The following is a 24,669-nucleotide window of genomic DNA, read 5'->3' on the forward strand; positions in this document are numbered from 1 at the left end:
TTGTAATAATCTAGCATGGAAATACATAGAAAACTTCAGACATAAATTGCAAGAAGAGCATAGTAATGGAAGAATTTAACAGACATTTAAAAAGTTTTTATAGGACAATGTGTGAAAAAAAATATAGGTACATAGAATCTTAATAACCATATTAATAAGCCAATTAAGTCTGTGTTCTAAAAATAGAGAACATTGTTTTATTTTCTTTCAATAACTATGAAATCATAATAACTAGAAGAAATTATATGTTAAGCCATAAAGAAAAACCACAATCAATTATATAAAAAATTATTGTCCATGCTAAAATAGAGGGAAAAAATGTATGAGAAATGTACAGCCTTGCTCCGCAGTAACCATATGCAACCAAAAGGCCGTGCTCACAAATGCAGACATGTTGGAGGAGATGCAACAGGACTTGGTGGAGTGTGCTACTCAGGCGTTGTAGGAATATAACATAGAGAAGGATATTTCAGCCCATATCAAGAAGGGGTTTGACAACCCCACCTGGCACTGCATTGTGGAGAGAAACTTCCGTAGTTATGTGACACACAAAACTAAACACTTCATCTACTTCTACCTGGGCTGAGTGGCCATTCTCCTGTTCAAATCTGGTGACAGCATGGACTATGCCCCCACACCCAGTGATGCATCCAAAAACAAGGACTGCAGCCTAAATTCCAAATACCAGAGACTGAAACCTTCAGCCTTGCTAAGGGAACACCTCCATCTTTGAAACTTTATTGTGTTGTTTTGTACAGGACTTTCTCTGTACTAGTTTGCTGTGGTTACAAAACAATTAGCAGAATAGCTTACATTTGTATTTATTTTCTATTCCATATTTTCCCCTGCCTCATGTTTTTTCTTTTCTCACAATCCATTCTTTTCAATAGAACAATAAATCTGTTGGAGATGTGGAAAAAAGAAAGAAAGATAGAAAGAAATGTACAAACTATGACTCTACGCTTTTCAAAATAAAGTGAAAGTTACTCTCTTATATAACTTTGGAATCAAGAAAGAAATAGATTTTTAATTAATTTTTTTTCTAATAAACTTTAATAACCTCTACTCATTGATAGACAAAATTCATAAATTTCACTTCTTTAAAAATATACGTATGATTATTTAAGCATATAACTTAAAATGAAACATAAATGAAAACAAAGAAAGTGGGATTAACGTATTAATATATATGTAAATCACAGTAATATAGACAAAAGCAAAAATTGGTGAAGTAGAAGTGAAAAAAATTAATTCATAAGAAATCCAAGTACTTTACAAAAAGTCAAATAAAAAAGAGAACCATTCAACTGTCTAATCAAGTACAAAGGATAAGAATGATAAGTATATCATAGGAATGATAAATGTGATTAAACTGCAGATATGGAGATTAGGAAATTATAAGAGCTATGTTATTACGTGCACCAAAATGTTAAATTTTAAAATTTGTCACTTTAGATGCTTTCCAAAATAAAAAATTTAAAATCTCTTATGATTAATCTTTCGTTATTTCAGAATAAAGTGATGAAGCAGAAATTATATTGCTCCAAGAGGCATAGGAAATAGTCAAAGGCTGATTTGCTATCGTTGCATTCTTTATCAAAAGCAATTGTTCCAGTTACTATTGCCAAATAACAAATGATTCCAAAACTTAGCTGCTTGAAGTAACCAAATTATTTTCTTCATGATTTTGGAATCACATCAGGAATTTGGGAAGCGTTTGGCTGGGCAGTCTTTCTTTGGAGCCTCTCCTGGGCTGCTTTGAGATGGCCCCTGGGGGTTCAGTCATCAGAAAACTCCATGAGCTGAACATCCAAGATGGCACCATCACATGGCTGATGCCTGATGTTGACTGTTGGCTGGGAGCTCAGCAGGAGACTCCCCAAGGCCTCTGGCCTCTCCAGGAGCCCTAATGGCCCAGTGGTTAATCACTCAGTTCTGCTGTTCGAACCCACCACCTCCTCTGCAGGAGAAAGATGTGGCAGTTGGCTTCCATAAAGATTACAACCTTGGAAACCCTATGGGGCAGTTCTACTCTACCCTATAGGGTCACTATGAGTCAGAATTGACTTGATGGCAGTGGGTCTTGGCCTTTCAAACAAGGGGTGTCAGCATAGTTCAACTTCTTACACAACAGCTGGTTTATCCCAGAGCTAGCACCTCCAGGTAACCAGGCAGAAGCTGCTTGTTATTTTCTGAACCAGCCTCAGAAGTCATACCAAGTAACTTCTGTTGCATTCCATTCCTTACGAGCGAGTCACCAAGGCCAGCCCAGATCCGCAGCTGTAACAACCCTGCATGATATTCAGATACATCTTTAGAGGTGTTGGTCCTGACTGGTGCAGTTTTGATCTCTGGCTTGTAAGATCATTAGTTCTTTTTGGCTATACTGAACAGATAAGATTCCAAATATATATTTTAGGGTGAAATTTGTACCCAGAGAATTTTGCTTGCAGGTGGATCTCTCTTCCTCAATATGCAGAAGGGCTTCTAGACCACGTATGTCCTCTCCAGAGAAATAAGACTGACCTGGTTGTGCTGGCATCAGTCACAGCACCATTACCTCCATGAAGGACTCTCAGATTTATTAGTAAATTTATTAGCCACAACAGCAGCAAGATGGTACAATTTTTTGGACAAAAGAAATATAAAAGAATTCTGCATGCATTGTATATTCAATTTGTTGCAATATGCGGAATGTATCTTTCTGAGAAATGTACATGCAGATCTTGATGAGATTTATTTGAAAAAAATAGTTAACAAGCACAACTAGTTGTATTATCTACCTTTCAATCAATCAAGAAAAAATTTTAAAATGTGCCTTTTAAAGGGCTCTTGGGATTACAAAACTTGAAGAATTTAAATAATTATCAATGATGCACTCAAAAAATTTTATTAAGAAATATAAATTGCTAGGATTGACTAAAAAGAAGTTAAAATCATACATATAAATAATAATGGGAAAAACCAAAAAAGGTATTCACTCTAGGTATTGAAAAGCTATTCCTAAACAGACGATAATACATATCAGGAACAGATACTAGCATGACACTTTCCAGAGATTATAATGAAAGTCTGAAAATCTTAATCTGAAATATTTACATAACCCTGGTACCTAGAGCTGAAAAAAAGATATCAGAAGAAAATTACAAACAAGGCAGAATCTGAAACTCCGCTGCCTATGTTTGATTCCCAGTTCCAAGACTTACTTGCTGTGTGAACATGGGCAAGTCACTTAACCTTGCTGTTCCTTAGGTCTCTCATCTATAAAACAGGAGTACTCATACCTATCTTCTACATTAACCGTTTAAGATGTGTAAAACCCTTATGATATTTTGCTATTTGTTTATATAAAAATGCATCGTTAAAAGATTTCTTTTTCAATACATCTTCAATGCACTTAAATAGATATCTACAGTAGCGGATTCCATCTTTAGATGTATCCTAGTTCATTTAACAAATTACTTAATATTGGACATTTGAGTTATCTTCAATTGTTTATTCTTTAAAGCCACTGGGGAAAAAAAAATAGCCTTTCTCTTGCATGTTAGTGACTTCTACTCCAATATATATTCCAAGAAATAGATCGCCTGGTTAAAGGTAATGTTGGCTTCTCAGTTTTAACACCTATTTCTCAATTGCTGATTTGTACATTTGGAATTAATGTATCTCTGATTCATAGCCAACAATTAGTTTTTCATTTTTTGTTTTTAAATTTCTACTGGTGCAATAAGATCAAAAGATACATCATTATTGTACCAATTTGCACACTTAATAATGAGGTTGAGCATTTTTTGCTGGCCATGTATCTTTCAGATTTTGTCATTTATTTATGTATGTCTTATTCCATTTTCTAATGTTATATTTCATTTTTTCTTTCAGATATGTGAGAGCTCATCAGACATGAATGTCATGGGTATTACAAATGATTTTTCCATTAATTTTTAAATATTTAATAGTGCTTAAGATTCATTTTTAATGTAAGTATTTTTCAATTTTATATAACCTTTTTATCTAGGGTTCTGATTTTATGAGCATGCTTAGAAAGACCCCTCCCCCAATTGGAAGATTATGTAAAATATGACCTGTGTTCACCAGTTAAATTTAATTTTTGATTGTTTTTCTATAAATATACTTAATTTAGTTGACCATATTCTGATATATGGTGTGAGGTAAAGTCTATTTTTTGAATAAACAATAATAATAATGTACTTTACTGACTTCAGATTTTACCTTTATTAAATGCTAATTTATTCATATATTTTCATTTATTTCTAGAATATTACTCTTCTCCATTTCCTCAATGATTTATTTTGTGCCTAGAACACAGTACCATTTATTGTATTAAACTATCTAGTAGTTTAAAAGCCTCACTATTGCCATTCTTGTAAAATGTTCTTGACTAATCGTTTCTATGTTTCCTAATGATTTTTAGCCTCGTTTTCCTCAGGTTGTATTTTTATAGAAATTTTTCTAGATTTTTAAAATTTGTGTAGGAATAATTGAAAGCACTTCAATATCATTTTTTTCTGTCTACGAACTTGGAATCTCTCATTTATTCTAGTCCTCTTCTATGTCTCACATGTTCCTAGCTGATTGTGGTTTTGTTCATATTTCCGGTACAGCCATTGTCTTTGTTTTTTTCTTTTGGTAAATGGAGACTGGTAACTGAAATATCTATAGCTCCTTAATATATTTTCCATGAGATTAGTCACTTTCTTGGACTCTCTAAGTCCAAAAGAATTTTCCATTGATTCTCATAAGTGTTACAGTTAGACAGTGTATCAATCAGGGTTCAGTAGGAGAAGAAGAACCACTGGGATAGACAGACAGACAGACAGATAGATGAACAGATAGACAGACAGATAGATAGATAGGTAGATAGGTAGAGAGATTAGATAGATAGATAGATAGACAGACAGATGATAGATAGATAGACATAGAGATACGTAAAGGGATTTGTTAGAGGGATTTGACCTTATGCAAATGTGGGAGCTAGCTGAGTAGTCTCTGCAAGGCTGTTGTCCTCAGGTCTGATGCTGATGCTTGAAGTACTCAGGGCAGGCAGCTGAGAAGGGGAGACTGATGTAAAAAGTGGAAGAAAGTAAAAACTAGCTGAAACGCCCGAACTTGAGCTGGGAACTGTGAGGCCAGACAGAAACTCTGTCAGTTCTTTTTGCCTCTGACCTTGATGGTGTGGGTGTTCTGCAGAAGCTAAGATCCTTCATCACGGAGATAAACACACAAAGCTGGCCCAGGAGTCATGGAAGCTGATGAGGAATTCCGAGGAAGGTAAAGCAGTTCCAGTTCCAACAAGGTCAATCAGCGAAAAACTCAACATGTGTGAGGTTACAAATGGCTGCTACTTGACTTCCATCCTCCGAATCTGTCTCAAAAACCCAGTCTTGTGGATCACCCCAATCAGAAGCCTATATAGGCAAAGGGATTCTGGGGAATGTAACTTGGCCTGGCCAAGTTGACACATTAAAATGTCACATTAAAATGTAAATAATGTTAGCATAGCATCTGCCTTTCTATTATGCATATTTCTCTTCTTTTTTATTGTCTTATTTCCTAGAAAGTACTAAAAAATAATACTGGGTACCCTGTCCTTACTTAAGTAGTATAACTACATTTCTTCTGATACTAGCAACTGATGGTTTCATGTAGATATGCTTTATACTCCCGTATTACAATGAATACTTCTATCAAAAAGGATACAGAACTTTATGGAATTTTCTTTCTGCATTTATTGTGATGATTTTCCTTAATACTTTTACTTGATTACTTATATTAATGGAAGTAATTATTTCATTAATTTTTAAATTCAGATTTTTAATGATCTTTTAATATCTAAATAAGCCCGCTTATTTAAGTTTTTGTTTGTGTGTTTTTTAGATTGAGGTAAAATTTCACTTTCATTTTCTTTGAGGTTTTTTTTTTTTTCCCACACAAATGAGAATAAGATGGATTTACACTTTTCTTTCTGTGTTCTATCTTTTTCAGGTTTTGATATCAGGTTTATTCTAGATTTATCAAGTGAATTGGGAAAATTAATATGGAAACTGGTTATATAGCATAAGAACTTATTTTTTAATTAATATTTGCTAAATCTAACGTATAAAAATGAGCCAGAATAATTTTTAGTAGTAGTTGTGTAGAAACCTTCTTATTTCTTTATTTTGAAATCAAGGGGTCTCTTCAGGTTTTCTTTAAAACATTTTCTTAAATTATTTTAGTGTACGTCCTCTTGCTACATCACCATCTCTAGAATTTCCAATGTATTGGATAATAGAGTATTCACATAATTATATATGTGAAGGGCTTTCCAAAGATCACAAAGGACACCATAATGCTTCCAGGCAAGACAACATTTTCCCACATTTTGCACATGAGCTAATCAACACTCAACGATGAAAGGTTAGCCAAGGGTTACAGAGGTAGTACCAATGGGTAGAAAATTATAACCCTGCCATCTTGTTTCCTTGGCCAATCCTCCTTCTACTAGACCATGCCAAGGCCTCTGCTTTGGAGAGTTTGGCAGGTAGCTTTTGAAGTCAGGAATCACTTCAGTCAGACTGCCTGATTTGGAATCCCAGTTTGAATACTTACTAGCCAGGTAACACTGGGTAATACATTTCACTCTTCTGCACTCCACTTTCCTCATTTGTAAAATAATCCACACTTCTTTGTGAGAAACAAATTAACTTTTACATGTAATGTGTTCACAACAGTGCCTGGCACACCAGAAGCACTAACTAAATCATATTATTAGATAGGCTGAAAAGCAAAGAAACCATGAATTGGATCCTCATTGCTTTTACATTTGCCTCTAAAAAATGTAATGGGGATTCTTTTGAAATGTGACTTTTCTAGGTCATTCCTTCTATAGTTCATAACATCATTTAGAGGTCACAAAATCACTGATTGTCTCAATCAGAAATTAAGACCTTTTTGCCAATCTAAAGCTCACTGGCTCTTAAATGATACCAGGCAGAGGAAAATGGGCCACAGAATAGCCTTTAAGTGGTTATTCATAAATTAATCCCCCCGGAAGATTATAGAGAAATTATAAAATGACTATTAAACTGAATAATGGTCCATGTACTTTCCCCATTACATAGAAAAGAATTCCAATGAATTTTAATTGTAGATATTTTCCAAAAGAGTATAAGTATTTTACATACGTCAAAGAAAACATAACTTTTGTTTTCATTTTTTGATTATACATGTGATTTTCATAATGTTTATATTCTTTTTCATAAGCACTTGCAATTTTTACCTAATTTAAAAATCAATCACCGCTTATTGCAGAAAATGTGGAAACGAGAAAAGCATAAAGAAGAAAAATCAAAGCTACAATCCTACATCCAAAGATAAATATTTTAAGATGTTTTTATTTCAGGATGTAAATGTAGTATTTATTTATTTATTGCGACACTGTAGGACAGAGGAGAACTGCCCCATAGACTTTCCAAGAAGCAGTTGGTGGATTTGAACTGCCGACCTTTTGGTTAGCAGCCAAGCTCTTAACCACTACCCACCAGGGTTTCTATTTTTTATGTGTACTAGAATAAAAGCTCCACGACAACAGGGCCTTATGTGTGAGTTTTATTTTTTTTTTAAATCTGTATCCTCAGTGCTTAGGGCAAAGCCTGACATAAAATAATATGTCAAACAAACCAGCAGGTCTCTACGTGTATATATATGTGTGTGTGTGTGTGTATCAACAAGTGTGTACACAGACCCTGTTGTCAGGGAGCTTTTATTCTAGTACACACAAAAAATCTAATTATATAATTTTAACAAACTAGAATCATCCTGTTAGGACTTGCTTTTTGCCCTCATGTGTGAATAACTAATCTAGTTCTTATAGTGATACTTTTAACTACCATCCAATTTTAGACTCTGTTTCTCACAAATGTAAAGCCATGTATATCTTTTTGGAGTAACCCATGCATATGAACACAATTAGCATTTTATAGCTACTACTATTTAACTAAAAATGTGTTTCTGTCCAATAGGTCTAGAGTATGTGATTGCTTTACCAAAATTGCAAAAGAAAAAACGGACACTCTCTTTGGAAGCACACCGAATCACTTATACCTGAAATAATATTGAAATATTTTCAGTATTACCCAATTAAATTATTATTATTATTTAATTACTAAAATATTTGCAAATATGTGCACAGTTCTGTAATTTTCTACATCTCTAATGGGCTTTTGCAGAGCAGAGGAAATTACTGATGTTGGCACAAAGTCAAGACTTCTGATTGTAATTATTTTGATCCCAAATCAATATATTGTGATCCCTTTGTTCCTTAAAGCATCCCAAGGATGCTACCTAAGTCTAATGTTAGAAGAGAAAGGGCATTATTATATTCTGTACAATATCTCCGTAGAAGAACCAAGAGTAGTAACACATTTAGATGCTTGTGTCTAGAAATTATAAGTTGCCAACTGGAAAACAAGTAGTTGATGTGTTCAAAGTCCTCTTCAGACTGTCCATCAAAGTTGTGCTGCACTCACCTTTACTCTGCTTTTGATATAAACATTTTAAAGACACATCTTCTGATCTTCCTCTTGCTTCTTCTGCCTCCTACCCCTTAAGAAATAGGTTTTCAAGTCCAAGTGATAATTACATAATATTGTTTCCTATGTCTATCCCTTCATCTTCACTGCCACCATCGACACTATTGGTCCACTTGGAAAGCTTCTCAAGTGGTCATCAGCTCTCCCCTTCTCAACTCAACTTTTATTAAACTTCTTGAAAGAAAACTTACAGCATGTATTGAAAACAAGCAAACACACACACACACACACACACACACACACACCTCTCAGTATTTTGCTTTTAGATAGCATTTACATTCTTCTTGCAGGCATCTAATGTTACCAGTGTAAAAGTGGCAGAGACTCTTCACTGAAATAAGAAATCTAAGAGTGATAGGTTTAATATATTTTCTTTCTTCATGAATGTGGAAGAAGAAGCAATTAATATTGATGTTCGATTGGCTTCAGAAAGAAAACTCATAAGTGTTTTTGAGGAGCAGGAGCCTCAGGCTTCTGGACAGATGAGAATCAAAGCCACTGGCCACCATGGACACTTTCCACGAGCAGATTCAGATCTGAGGCTGAGTCTGAGGACATGGATAAGAGGTACTAGGGGCCCTCAAGGAGAGAAAGGTCTAGAGTGAGAATGGTTTAGAGTACTAAAGTTCTCCTACTCCAGAGAGTGATGAACCAATGCCACTACAGCCTTGCCTGCTTCAAAGTGGGGAAGCTGGATGATGGAGTTTCTTGCCCCTGTCTCAGGAGGTTCATCAGCAAAAGCCTTCAGCAACCATCCTCCAAGGGACCTCATCTGTCCGTAGTTGCACCAGAGAATATAGGTCCAAGAAACTGAAAAACAGAGACTTTAAATTTTATTATGAGTACGACACAAGTATTTAATGATATCAGATCAAAATTGCAAATCTTTTAGAGGCTTTAATTTGTAGTATCAAAAGACATAGCCACATTCTCTGAAGTCCCAGAACCTTGAAAATGCCTTTTATAGGCATAGCAGTTGTAATGAAGCATTATGACACAAAATTGGATCTGTAGCTTTGATGAGAGAAAAAAAATATTCTCCTGAGCTTATTATTTTTTAATCAAGCAGTTTGAAGAAAGTTTAGTTTTTAAGGCAAAGTGATGGAATCCCAAAAGCTAGAAATGAGAGATAAAAGTAGGCCTTAAAAGCTCAAAATTTATAATACAGAAAGAAATTATCTTAATAAGATTGTTAACAAATGTAACATTAAACAAGTCATGTTTTGCATCTAGAAGATTTCCGTTAGCTGACCTCCAGCATTATTTCTAGTACTCCTTAGTGGCTGACACATAATAGGTGTTCAACATCAATAAAATGTTGAATAAATGAAGTCTCCTTCCATTGCAATCACATTAATCTGGTCACTGTTTACGCCCCACCAGCCATGAACCTTCCCACCTCTGTGCCTCTGTTCAGGTCATTCATTTTACAAGGCTTGTGTTACATTCTACCTTTTTGATCAACCTTCAGTAACTGCTGTGTCTCTCTGATCATCTAACCATTCTCTAAACTACTATTACTGTGACTTATCTCACTCATTTATATGATTATAACTCAATAGTCTGCTAACCTAATAGCCCCTTCTGCCCACTGTAACACAAGTATTTTAATTTCCCAAATACAAGTTTGGGACTACTTGCTTAACCTTTATCCACCAAATGTTCCTTCTCTGTAAAGATGATAATAATACTGGCATCATAGGTAATGAATAAAATGATACATGTAAAGTGATTAGAACAGGATCTAGTCCATAGTAAGCAGTCACTCAATTTTAGTTATTGAAACACACAAACATACACACATGAGAAAACACGAAGCCCCCTTCCTTTTCTTTCCCCTTCTGCTCTGGCTCCCACTGTGAATGAGGTAGCACGAAGAACCCCTACCACCTGAATGTTTATTATTAGAAGAATGACATCCATCCCAAGGGTGCTACCTCCAGATGCCTCCATTATTTTCATTTGGTAGGCCACTGGAGCAGAGCTGGTTTCTGTGCAGTGGGGAGAGTGTCCTCCTCCCTACCCAATTCCACCTTTGCCTCCTCAGCCCTGAAGCATCTCTGATAGTGGCTAGAGCTCCACCAGAGTCCAGGGGAACATAGGAGTTAACTTATCACTCCTATCATCCCTCTTCATCCATTTCCTTACCTCCTCCATTACATTTCTATCTCCTGCCTAAAATATTGGAGCCCTGGTGGCACAGTGGTTAAGAGCTCATAAAACTAAACCTCTTATGCATATTTATAAATGCATTGGAAGCAAATATCAGTGTGGATATATGTATGGTGAGAATCTGTATGTGGGAGGGATGGGGAGTGTTGTATTTATGAGCAGCTTCTCAATTTCAGTGCGGTCAATAAAAATGCCTGGTTACTTTGTCTTTTCAGGTTATACTTTCGTATTTATGCTTTTTGTTACTCCAGCTATTACAGTGTAAACTCTCTTTTACATTGGAAAGTCATATATATATATCTTGCAGCGTTCTTAGAACAGAGACTTTAACACAGAAAAGACTGTTGGGACACAATTCTCCATGAGTCTCTCACATTTCTGCATGACTTGTAACAGCTTTTGTTCCAGAATATCTTTTCAAGGATGTTTGCACGGCTAATAACCAAAGAAGACAGAGATAGTGACTCCCTCCAGGAAGAAAGCAGAGTTGTTTGTTGACCAGGGTATTAAAAATAATGTCTCCCTTCACAGCAAAAGTTGTGCAGGCTTCCTTGCAGCCTACTATAAAAGATTAGGGTTTTCTGAGCTTGGGATTCCCCAGTAGTGATGCAAACCCACTGCGTAAGCAGCTTCCCTTTGGGCTACTCTGCATCGCTACTTCCACTGTGAACTTGAGGACAACGGAAACAAATACAAACATATGGCTCCTGCTGCTTCCCGTACCATGAGTAATGAAGTCCTTTGTCTCTGAGCCATGAGTCTTGTGACTTCTGCTATCATCGATAAAACTTTGGCAAGTTAACTTTGGCTTGTAAATAGGGTGAAATCTCAGACTCGTCATAGTTCTTGACAAAGTCTCAAAAATCCTTAGTAGATTGCCTTATTTTTCCAGTATACTGCATAAAAAGGCATTAATTTAAAAATATTGAATGCTTAAATTATATTAGACACATACTGTTTTAGTTTTCACATATGGATGTACAGGTTTCCTTGTTTTGTAACCTAATAGTTTAGCATCTGTTGGGCTGATGCATTCAGCTGTGATATCTGCCTTCACTCCAGAAAGTTAAAGCACATTATGTACTCAACAACTCTATCCTCTGACAACTCAAGGAAATGAGATTACATGTAATTACCTCTATAGCTCGTCCTTCCCTCTCCCACTGATGAGTAAATATAGCATATATTCAACAACTCTTGCAAAATTTAATTATGTGATGAGGGACAAAAGGGCTTACTCATTAGAAATTATTATGCTGATAAAAGAAGACTCATCTGTGATACAGATGTCTGAACAAATGAAAACTGGTGGCCTAAGGATTATACATAAAGAAATGAAAATTCCCTGTGAATATATTTCAGACACAGTAGGTTTATCCTGTAAAGTTGCCCAAGCAACGTCTACTGTTTGATACGTGGGTGAGGAGATGGCAAGAAATCTGCCCATGGGGGGAATAATTTTTTTAAACTTTCACACAAAAAGCTAGGCTTCAATTCATTGAACCATTCACTACAACAAAGATGTGCGTGGTCTTTAAACAGAAATCCTTGTAATCACGGAATTCCAAGCTAATATTAATCTTTTCTTTCCTTCAAAGGAGTTTTTGCAAACCAAGTTGCAAGTTTCTCAAAAAATCACCAATATGATAGATATAATATGTAGGTATTGGTGTATGTTTTATTTCTTCCACTTACCTAATGCAGCTTTAATTATAAGAAATATGTTTTTATTCAATGAACCTTACATGGACAAAATAGCTCATTATCTATGCAAATAGATTATAGATACAAATGATGATATGGTAAAATGTTAACATTGCCGATAGTATATGGTCTTGTGTAACTATGCTATATGTACTTTCTTCCACAGAAAAATATAAAACTACAAGTCAATAATTATTGGTCTATGAATTCTGAGCATGGCCTAATGAGAGGTTCATGGGTATTTACTTATCCATCTTTACTTTTTGCCTGTGATGCCTATGACCATCGTCCTTGATGATTTACCTGTTTTGAGCTATTTTGATATCATTAACACAATGGCCTATTAGACTGAATTTAAAGTACATGTTCTTTCCAAAAAGAACAAGACCAGACCTCTTAGGACACAGGTGTTTCTCTGAGAGATGTTGTTTTGTTAGTTCTGCCGGCGTGGCTTGTGTTTAGGGTCTCTGCAATCATCTTGTCCTTTGGATAGACACCTGCTACCCTAGCTGGAGTGAGGGTGCAATCAGTCATGATCTCTCTCCACCTCTGCCAAGTGCTCACTGGGCCATCAGGTGAGCATCAGACCAGATCCTTGCTCAGGGGTACCTGACACTAAAATGTTAATTGGATTTTTTTTTTTTTCAGTGTTTTGTGTCTAAGGGCAGAGAGTTAGTTTTAACTTTAAAGAAAAACTGAAGGCAATATATCATGAAAAAAGCCATGCAATTGAAATACAATGATGGCGATACAGGAAGATAATGTTGGCAGAGATTTTCAACATATTTTTCCACATCTTATTTAGGGGGAAAACCTGTTGACGCAGTTGTCTTCGTTCCAGTCTTGGATATCAGAAGTCACAGTGTCCTTTGAAGTGCTGCTCTTGTGTGGGAGGCCTGGATGCTCTCCAGCCCCCTCACCATGCTGCAGTCAGGCGCTCTGGGGCATCTAGACTCCAAGGCAATCGTGACTCTAAGGCAGCACAGAGAAGGCTAAAAGAGAAACTCTAGTCTTGAATTCTATAACTCTTCTTGGAACTTTATCCTTGCCACTCAGATTCCTTGGTTGATTCTGCTTGTTACCCAGACCTGTTTTCTCATCCTCCTATCACCTGTCCTCAGAGTCCAAGCCTGGATTCCAACAAGTTCTGCTTGTGCAATACTTGCCTACATCTGCGTTCCTGAATGTCCATCCCTGGTCACTGGGCCCTAAACACAGTTGGTCTGAACCCATAGAACCTGCCTGATGGTACAAATGCTTAATGTACTTGGCTGCCAACCCACAGGTTAATGGTTTGAATCCATCTAGAGGCACCCTAGAAGAAAGGCCTAGTGATCTACTTCCAAAAAAATCAGCTACTGAAAGCTCTACAAAGTACAGTTCTACCCTGACTTGACAACAACTGGTTTTCCCTGCTAGCATAGACACACAAGACTCTCCTGCTGCTGCCTAATTTTATGTCTGATATTTTACAATTGCCTAGCCAGACTCCCAGTTCTAGCACCTCTTGGCCAACTTCTACAAAACCCTTCTCTAAATAAATAGAGTTTGCCACCATAGCCCTAGTGATTCAACGAATTGAAAGCAGATACCTATTACTATTATAAATGATTTAATTATTAAAACTCACTGAATATTTGCTTCTGCTCAGAGGCCTGATTCTTGTTTTGCTAGGGAGTTTCTCTTTTAGTTTCCATAGTAATAACTTCAAAAGTTTTGATGTTAGAGAAAAATAAAACAATGACTTTGATGACAATTTGATGGAGTGTTTGATTCCTAGATTATCTCAACAAGTCCTTTCACACTGAATTAATTTTAACTTTTACATTTACACTTGTTTATTTTTTAATAGGTAAGGAGAATGTCACAGTTACTGTATGTTAAGAATGGCCCATTGATTCTTCCAACAGCAATGCTCAAAGCAAAGCCAGTGTGCACAGCACCGTGCTAGGTGCTACGGAGAAGGCTGTGAGCAGGATTTCCTGCCCTCTTGGTGAACACAACCTGATAAAGAAGAAGCATATTGAATAAGAAAATTACTTTCTGCTAGAAAGTAGTGGCTATAGCATATGTATTCATATCTTGCCCTAGTTCCTTTACTTGTAGCATCATGCTTACATGTAGCAGCCTCATTACATCTTTATATTTTTCCTTAATCTATGCTCAGGAAATAGACTGATTTTACCCTTAAAAAAGTGAAAGCAACAAAAATGACCTACTTTTCATATGTCAATAATAAGACTGTCTCCTCAACAGAACAGTACAACATGTGATAATTTATTGAGCAAATACTAGATGTTTCCAAGGTTAAAACAAAAGTAAGATACTTAAGGAAACCTCAAGAAGTATATAATATAGTGATAGGGTAGAAAAAAAAACTTACAATTTTTAAAACTACAGGCACGACAGAAAGGTATAGGTAAGGAAAGATAACATCCAGTTGGGTCAATGACAATACAAAAATACAAAATGAGTTACCTATTGATATTTTTAGTAGGTGAAATTGGCATTTTATGCAGACATTTCAAGGAGTGGAAAGAAAATAAATTAGTCAAAATTAGGAGGAAATAGTCTGGTACCTGGGAACCAAACTGTATTTCTCTTTTGACAGCCTATGAGCTAGTGAATGATGGGGTTTGGCCAGACATTTTGTGAAGGACCTTCATGCCATTGCGAAGAGATTGTACTAAAATTGATAACCAATGAGAATTGAGCAAAAAAAAAAAAATTAAGTTGGAAGAGAAAAGATAAAACTGGGATATGTGGAGGAGAGTTAAATGGAGAGAAGAAAAAAATGATATTATAGGCTTAATTATTATGAAGAAGAGCCTAATGATTGCAGCCTGAGAGAAGGTGAGGATGGAAAAGAGGGATGGAAGCAAGAAATAAAGGGGGAGTAAAGGCCACAGGACTAGGTAATTGGTTGTGTTCAGGCCAGTGGAGATGAAGTTCTTATCATTCCCTCCTCCTACAGGTCAAATCTGAAATAGCCTTCTTTGAGAATTATTATGGTAATAATGTTATGATCAAGGAAAGACTACCTGAAACTATAGCCTCCTTCATCTGGCTTATTCTTGCCAGACAGCTCCATCACCTGTACAGGTAATAGGAGAAATTGGATAGTATTCATATCAGGATGGCATTGTTACTTGAAACCAAATTATCTTAATATACTGCATTTAAGATTATGGGTGAACAAGCAAAACACACCCAGAGGTGTGATAAAATAAATGAGTTAATTAATGTGTGAGGGTCACATGTCATAACTTTAAAATACTAAATATTTGGCAATGAGTGGAATGCTATTCTACATATTTAGAATCTCTACATATTTGTCTTACACTCTAAGATAAGTATTTATGCGTGTTTTTAAGATCAATCAATTGGATATGATTTAGAGTAGGTGCTTTATCCCATTTAAGTAAATATAATCCCAGAATTCTGTAGATTAAACATAATTGTATGTATTTAGGAATGAGTGATGGTTAGAGCAGTGGCAGTAAATGGCTACTCTCAGTAGGGACCTGGCTTCATTGGAATTGCCCATTCTTCTTTATGGCATCTTCCATACGATGCAGCCCTGGTGACGCAGTGATTAAGAGCTGTGGCTGCTAACCAAAAGACTGGCAGTTCGAATCCACCAGCCACTACTTGGAAACCCTATGGGGCAGTTCTACTCTGTCTTATAGGGTCACTATGAGTCAGAATCAACTCAACAGGTTTGGTTTTTTTTTAGTTTTCCGTATGGAAGATGGCATTGTGCTCAGTAATATAGCTCCATTCCCCAGCTATGCTGGCCAACACCGAGCTTTCCGGTTTAATGAAGGGGATCATATTAACTCCCCACACTCCAACAAAAGATAAGTTGTTGCTCCTGGATGTGCACAGAGAACATAGTAGTATATTGTCCATGTTAAGAGAAGACCTAAAGGAAATTTAGTTGTGAAAGAAAAAGTGAATGCTATTTCTCATTCATAATTCAAATATCCTATGTAACAAACACCAAGAAGACTATCCAACTGAAAATGTATTGAACCAAATATTGTTTGATTTAAATGTCACTAAGTTCATTACACATGTGTCAATTTTAATGTAACCTAATTTCCAATATTTTAGTATATAAATTCAAGCTTTTATAAAAGTGGGCTATAATGAGAAAGGGAAAAGAAACTCAAAGAGTAAAAGTGAGATCCTCTCATGCTTTACATGGTCACAGCCTGTGCAAAACATCTTCCTCTTTCTCTCTTCCTAGCTCTTCAGTGACTGTTACAATTCAGAAACCTGTAAAATCAATTGTAATGGAAAGGGGAAGGAAGTTCATCAACGGGTGGGCATCAAGTGTCCAGGAATCTTAAATATACATTTTTTTGTTATCTTGTTGTTGTTGCATAAAACATTTTATTCTTTCTATTCCCTAACTCCATACTGAGTGTTACAAATGACATACAATGGAAACTTCTTTGGTGATGCCAGTGGCAGATTTTTAAGATTATAGATAACCAATCACAACCAAAATGATTACACTTTTCCTGTCCTTTTCTAGGTTGTTATTCATAAGTGTGTTCTCATTCATTCAAATACTTATATATTACTTCTCTGTCCCTAATTTAACTGTAACATCTTTGCAAGCAGAGGTTGTGGTTTATTAATGTCTATATCCCTGATGCATAGGAAGATGTCGAGCAAATGAATGATAGGTGCTCAATGAACGTTTGTTGAAAGAATGAATAGATTCATCTGCATTCATTTCCTACAGAAAGCTGCAGAGACCAAAGTGCTAACACTAGCTACAATAATGCATTGGCTGTGAAGCTCTCTAAAAATGGCATATTGGATTTTCCCTTCAACACAACAGATACAGCAATTAGCAAAAGATAAAAACGAACCTAATCTTAGCAGTTATTGGATGATGACCTTGTTTGTTCTGCTGTAGGCTCTCAGCTCATATTTTAATGCTGCAGCTTACAGCTGCAGCTTTGTGACAGGCGGGGCATAATTTGGAGTTCAAAATTGTTTATCGACTTTATAAAGAAATGTACCGCATTGAATATGAAACATGGAAGTGTGTAATCTGTAGGAAGTGAAAACATTCTCATTTAAAAATAATTGGAACAATGAAATAGTACTCAAAGGTTCAACAAATGGCAGGGAGTTTCAGCTGATGTGACAAAGAAGCCACTTTAAGGGCACAGAAGTCGTAGAAATGATAAAGACCTCTGGGGATTTTGATCTTGTTTTGTCAAGACAAGTATCACAGCTGTTTTTCCTAAATCTGGAGAAGATAATCAGCAGCTGTAGTAAATACGTAGAAAATGGATTATATGTGAGAGTGTTGGTCTCTGAGATACATAACCTGTGACGCCAGAATGCCTTGACTTTTGAGGGGGCATAACACACAATGACATCAATGATATGATAAGATGTAATCCAAATAACGTCTCTAATGAGTGTGCTTCTGCATCTGATACTCGCTGATCACTCAGGAAGAATTTGATCCTAGCTTTGCTCACTTCACAGTATTTCTACAGACACCCTATAGGTCTGGTACAAGTTCTACCCATGTTCTTGCCATTGTTTCTGCTACTTTAAATAGGTAAGTCTCCTTTTGACTTTTCAGAATGCACCAGTTGTGCTACCTGGTTCTTAGACTGCTTCATGAATTGCTATTTACTTTAGATGGGGGCGTTGTGTATTTTACCCAGGGGTAATCAAAAGTCCCAGAGGAATCTAATGCAATGTCACCCACGCTGGAAGACAATTACCCAAAACTTTCCAAGGTTGAGTCCCTGTGTATATATCTCATTATCAGTAAGTGGTTCTTTGTAATGAAGGAACACTCAAAACACTCTTACTTTGTTTTCCTGCTTTTTTTTTTTTTTTAATTTCCAAAACTTACCCAGAAATTCAGGTAACAGAGACTATATTTTGTCTCACATCAATTTTTTAAGAATATTTGATGTTCATCATTCCCTCATCTTTCATTTACACCATGACAAAGCCATGTTGTATAGTGTGTATGTGTGTGTGTGTGTGTGTGTGACTGTCTATCTCCCTATCTCTGTGTTAATGGTGATTCATTTTCTGCTAGAATCCTTACATTTCTTCAGTGAATTTTTTCAGAATATAGTATGTGTTAGTCACCATAAATGTTAATAGCAAATTAAATTGTCCGCGCACTGCCGCTGAGACACAGGAAACATCAGCTGAAAGAGCGTTGAAGTAACACAGAAGTATTTCCAAATATCTCTCAAGCCTGAAGTTGTTCTTATTATTCCAAATTTACCAGAACTGTATTTGCCTGAGAAGTCCCTGGATGGTACAAATGGTTAACGCACTTGGTGGCTCACCCCAAGGTTGGAGGTTCGAGTCTACCCAGAGGTACCTCAGAAGAAAAACTGGTGATCTACCTCTGAAAAATCAGCCATTGCAAACCCTGTGGAGCACAATTCTACTCTGCCACACATGGGTTCACCATGAGTTGGAGTAACTCGATGACTACTGGTGGGAGTGTTGGTATGTCCCTAAAACAGCACAGAGGGGAGCTTTCTGTAGCAACCGTTGTAACAAGCAGTAGGAGACAGATATATGTCTAGTAGTCCTTGGATTTGTATTCATATCTTTGGTAGCAAGCTGAAGCAAGTATAATAACAAATATGGATATATGGTTGATATAGTTTCCATATTTCAAAATAAGAACTTTCATTAATAAAGACAGAATGAGTAAAATTCTTTTCAATGATACATCAACCTTGATTTCAGAAAATGGAAAGTCTGGTTTGAATTAGTATCATGCAGGCCAAAGAAGTGGCTGCATCATTGGAACTCCAAGATGCATTAAACTAACACAACCTGGAGGATGATCGAAAGGCAAGGGCAGATAGATTCCAATTCTCCTTCCCTGTCTAAATAATAAGCTTCTGAGGAGAAATTGGTAGTTAACATCTGGACTACACTATAATCAGACCCATATGTTGTGAGTAAATTGTTGCAAACTTTTGCTAGGGTTAATTGTTTTATAAACTGTATATAGTTAATTATACTACATTACTTCACTTTCAATTCTTCATTCTCTGACCTTTATAAAGTCTTCAAATGAAAGCCACTTCTTGAATATTGTTAAACGCAGGTACCTGAAGCAGGAAGACTGACATTTCTAGTCAAAGCACTAATTCTGAGTTGTGAGCAATCCCTTTGTGACAAAGACTGCTAACTGAATAACTACTCCTGCCTGCTTGCCTTTGGTAACAGAACCCCAGTCTTAGCTGGGCACATGGCTTCTGAGCTGTAGACAACATTTCTCAGCTGCCCTTGTAGGTAAGTATGGTGTTGCAGCCAAGATGGGACCAAAGGACTGAACTAACGTGGTCAATCTGTGCGTCACACCCTTGAAAGGAAGCAGTTTACCTTTTGTTTTCACTCTCTTTCTCCCCATGGGCCACAATGCTGACGAGACGCCAATGAACTAGATTCAGCCACGTGGACAAGGGAAACAGCCTCGGAAATGGCAGAGCAATAGAGAAAAGGGTTCTTGGGGCCTACATGTCCTGATTGAGAAGATAAGCCTGAAAGGTCAGTCAGTTTGGTCTTCTAATTACAGACATGTAAACCCCAAATACATCTTTTTATCTTGTTGAAGTTCTATTATTTTGGTCTCAGGTAAAACAGAAAAACTGATAGCTTGTTCAGGCAGGACCTCCCAGAAAAAAAGACAAAATCTTACAGAAGGTAGGAAGGTAGTCTTCCTGAGACCGTTTTTACAACCTCATAAATAGAGAGATAAACTTTAGGATGCCAATACATGCAAAGGCCATACATGCACGCTTTGTGGTGAGAAGAGATACATAAATTAATGCAAAGACTTTTACTATGAATAAGCAGCAATTACAGGCAGGCAGCCTCTTAAGATGCTTACAAAATGGCTGTAGAGATCTGACTAACTCAAGAAAAAAAATAGAAAGATTAAAATTGTATAGTCTCAAATGCTACATAATGTGCTATGGAGGGGGGTGTCCTTCACTATAAGAAGGTATACAGGATGAAGTGGGCCGTTACAACTGACGTGGTCAGAGACTACTTAATATGACAAAGCAAATATCATGCTTGGAATGATTTTTGGGAAAACCACCATTGAAACTAAGCCCAGCTATGATCAAGGAGTGATTATTTTATTGCTGAGAATCATAACTTGGAGGAGATGCTGCTCTCTTGGGGCAAAGCACTCTTGTTTGGACATAAAGCCAGAGCTTGTACATGTATTTTTATTAGTGGACCTTCCAAGTTTTTGCACAGACTGCCTTTGGCATGAATTTCTGGTGCAGCATCAATAAATCCTATATTAGTAACGTCTGCAAACAAGCAACATCTTAACTTAATTAGGCAAAATATATTAATCCTGCCACTGATAATACCAGTATATTGTCAATCATCGCATAGAAGTTGGTGAAGATATTTTGTCTCATTTTGCTATATAATTAAGAATTTTGCTTTGACATATATAAAACTGAGGACCATTAGAGTATACGCTTAAGAGTTTTAAGACACTAGCCTATTTGATATGTAACTATGTAACCTCCACTGCTATATTGAATGACATTTAATATAAAACTAGAGCATTTTTAGATTCCAAAGAGGTAGTTATTAAAGAACAACAACAAAAAAATGCTTCAGCAACTTTCATCTATACTCTGACACTTGTCCCTGGACAATGTAATAGCTGGAAAAAAAATGTGTTTATTCCATATCAGTGGAGAAAATAACTGTAATTCTCCTAATACATTTCCAAGTGCCTTTATACCTAATAACCCAGTTGATTGTCATGGCAAGTCTTTTAAGTTCAGAGGTGCAGTGGTTAAATGCTCAGCTGTGAACTGAAAGATCAGCAGTTCAAACTCACCATCAGCTCCATGAGAGAAAGATGCAGCAGTCTGCTTTTCATAAAGGTTTGCAGCCTTGGAAATCCTATAGGGCAGTTCCACTCTGTCCTATAGGGTTGCTATGAGTTGGAATTCGACTCAACAACGGTGAGTTTTTTTTTTTTTTTGGAAGGCATAAAAATACTTATTGTCACCATTTGGCAGATGAAACCATTGCAATTCAGAAATGTTAGGTGATTTGATATCAGAACAAATAATTACTAGAAGTTAGATTAGAAGCCAGGTGCTTGAAACTTTGGCTTTCAGAATAGCTTTATCTATGCCTCCATTTAATTTAACTTATTTCCCATTTGCTGATTTTTGGGGTTATTTTAAAAGAAAGCAAGTCTAAATGCTCGTGGCCAACTCTGCTACTTTCTACCCAACATCTTACCACTCCATCTTTTTAACGAATACAACCCAGATTTTATTTGAGGGAAGGATAAACCCAAGTTAAAAATTCAATTTCCAAATCTTCTAAATAAAAGTGTACAGAGTGGAACCTGCAGGAATACTGACCTTTTCCTTATAAACGAAGAAGAAGCACACCACATGTGTTCTTAACCTTCTTCACCTTGGGTTTTCTCATTCATTCTGCCTGAAATACAGACTTGATACCTGGGGGTGCAGCAGCCATCCAGGGGCCATGAAAACAAAAGCCCCATGCTACAGATGGCAGAGCAGGAAATGAGACAGAGCCTTAATGCTTTATTCTAGCAGCTACCCCAAACTGTGGTTGCCTACTTCTGAAATTCGTGTTACAAGAAAAGGAATAAATCTCTTAGCACATTAAGCTATTACAGTCAGGTTTATATTGTAAGCAGCTGATGATGAAAGTATTTTTAATTGCAGAAAAATTATGTTCTAATAACTATTCTCGTTATGTCTTCTCTTTTCTTCTGTAAATGTTCATTCAAGCACAGGGAGGTACTATCCTACACTGGGGATACAATTGTGACAAAATGAGTCTCCTACCTTCATAGGGCTTACTTTCTCATGGGGAGAAAGATCATAAATGAATGAAACATTACAATAATACTTAAATGGTGTTAAGGACTGTGACAGTACATCAGAGCAAAATGACCAAGAATGATGGTGAAGACGTTGGTAGATAAGGCATTCTTATTTAGATGGAAAGACATCTCTGAGGAGGCATTTTTGAGCAGAGTCCCAGCCAATGAAGAATAATAAACCTGCAAGTGCAGAAACCCTGAGACACAGACAGGCTTGAAATAGCTGAGGGATAAGAGGGGTCACTGTTGTTACATATTAGTAAGAAAGAGAGGAGTAGATGATGGGGATAAAAGCTTATGCTAGCCATCTCTTATGCCCTGCTTTAGATCCTCATACAAATAAAGAAGAAGAGAGTCAGTGAGTTCCAAAGGGGGTGATTTTAAGTATGTGGTCAAAGAAGTCCTCGTTGAGTGACATTTGAGCAGAGACCTCAATGAGGTAAGGTAGTAAATCATTTGTATCTAGGGTCAATATGCTCCAGGAAGAGGAATAGCAAAGGCAAAGCCCATGAGGAAGAGTTTTCTTGATGAATTCAAGGAAGGACAAGGAGGTCAGACTGGTTGGAATGGAATGAGAGATGGGGAGAGTAAAAGGAGAGGAGGCCTCAAAGGCATCCAGGAGCCAGAAGTCTTCATCTTTTGCAGTGAGAGAGATGGAAACCCCAATGGACAATGTGAACAGAGTGTGACATGAACTTAAGTTTTAAAAGGACCATTCTGGATGCTGGATTGAGAACAGATTATAAGGGATAGATAATAGGGGATCAAGGTGGCAACAAGAAGACCAGTTCGAAGGCTGTTGCAATCAACCAGGATAATCACATAGATCTGTTTCCCAAGTCTTTTCATTAATAAACTTTGTTTATTCTTACCCTGACATCTAGGATGAAGTATTTTGATTTCAAATTGATCACATCAATGTGTTTTGAAATATCCAACTTGTGAGATATTGCTTCCATTAAAAATTAAATTTTATAAATTTACATAAAATGAAGTTCTTAAATTATTTATTCTTGACTTTTTAAAAAATTATTTTATTATCCACGGCTCATTGTTTGATGTTATATCACTTAGCCAGAAGCAATTTGGTAGAAATAAAGATAGTCAACAGTATGGTTTAGTTAAAGTGATTTTATGGTTGATAATTTTGGTAAGCTATGGAATAATTTCACCTGTCATGTAAGTGTTTTAAGGATTTTTTGTTTCTTTTCTACAACCCTGAATTTTTCAATACTTTTTGCAGATTTTTGTTTTGTTTTGTTTTTTAGGTAGTACCTAATTTAGGCAACCTCTCCCAAGTAATCAAATAATTGAAAGAATATTATTTAAAAAAATATTTGAAGAGTTAATATTGTCTTAATCATTTTGTGAATAAAAGCAAGAAATATTTGAAGACTTCCCTGCCTATAAAGACTTGCAGAGACTATTTTCTTTAAGTGACAAAAGGATTCTGTAGAGGCTAATTTTTAAGTCACATTTTACTAGCATTACTTTTGTTGCAATACGGAAGAATATTTCTCTCTGTGTTTTTGACTTTTAGGAATATAAGCTAATTGCGTGTCAAGCTAGACCTTGTAGTATCGCATCACTGAGCTGCAGGTGGATAGACCTAAGGAGCTAAAAAAATCTCATCTTTTTGGTTCTTTCTTAGACTCAATGTTAGATGTCATCTGGAAGAAAATAAAGGTTAAAAAAAATCTGTATGACAAATCAAAAGGTAATATACAGCCAACAAGATGGGTTTGCTGTCTAATGAAGCCATAGCCACAGTAACCTTCCACCATTCTTAACAAGGTGGAAGAAAGTCTATTTAACACCTCACCATGCAGCTATTTTATTTTTACCCCCTCAGCAGGCTTATTTATTTAGAATAGACAGAAAATAGCTTTTTTTTCTCAAGTCTATCTCAACTACTTTTGAGCATGTGGAATGGGCAGGTGTATAAGTTTGAGGTAAAATGTTATATGATATATTCTGAAATAATCTCAAGCAAAAATAAATATTTATTTTGATCCACAGGAAAGTTCTTACTCTCTATAATACTCCTAAAAAAAGTTTTTTATTGGTGTATATCATGATGGAACAGAAGTAAAGATAAATTCTCCCAAGTTTATATAATTGTACCAAATGCATCAGTTAGTTGGCAACTTTTATGTCCCCCTAGAAGGAAGTATGCCCATTGAAGCAGTATCATCAGTATCCCCATTAGACTGTCAGAGAAACCATTCATGTATTAGAAGCCACTGTTTGACCTACTGTGAATATTCAATGTTGGAA

General features: G+C 36.3%; 1 pseudogene; it reads left to right on the top strand.

The window, feature by feature from the left end:
- The first annotated feature begins 322 nt into the window (after positions 1-322).
- LOC101350007 (dynein light chain 1, cytoplasmic-like) lies at positions 323-733 on the top strand (annotated as a pseudogene).
- The last annotated feature ends 23,936 nt before the right edge of the window (positions 734-24,669 follow it).

The sequence above is a fragment of the Trichechus manatus genome, unplaced genomic scaffold (genome assembly GCF_000243295.1).
Source record: "Trichechus manatus latirostris isolate Lorelei unplaced genomic scaffold, TriManLat1.0 scaffold00004, whole genome shotgun sequence".
Classification (NCBI taxonomy): Eukaryota; Metazoa; Chordata; class Mammalia; order Sirenia; family Trichechidae; genus Trichechus; species Trichechus manatus.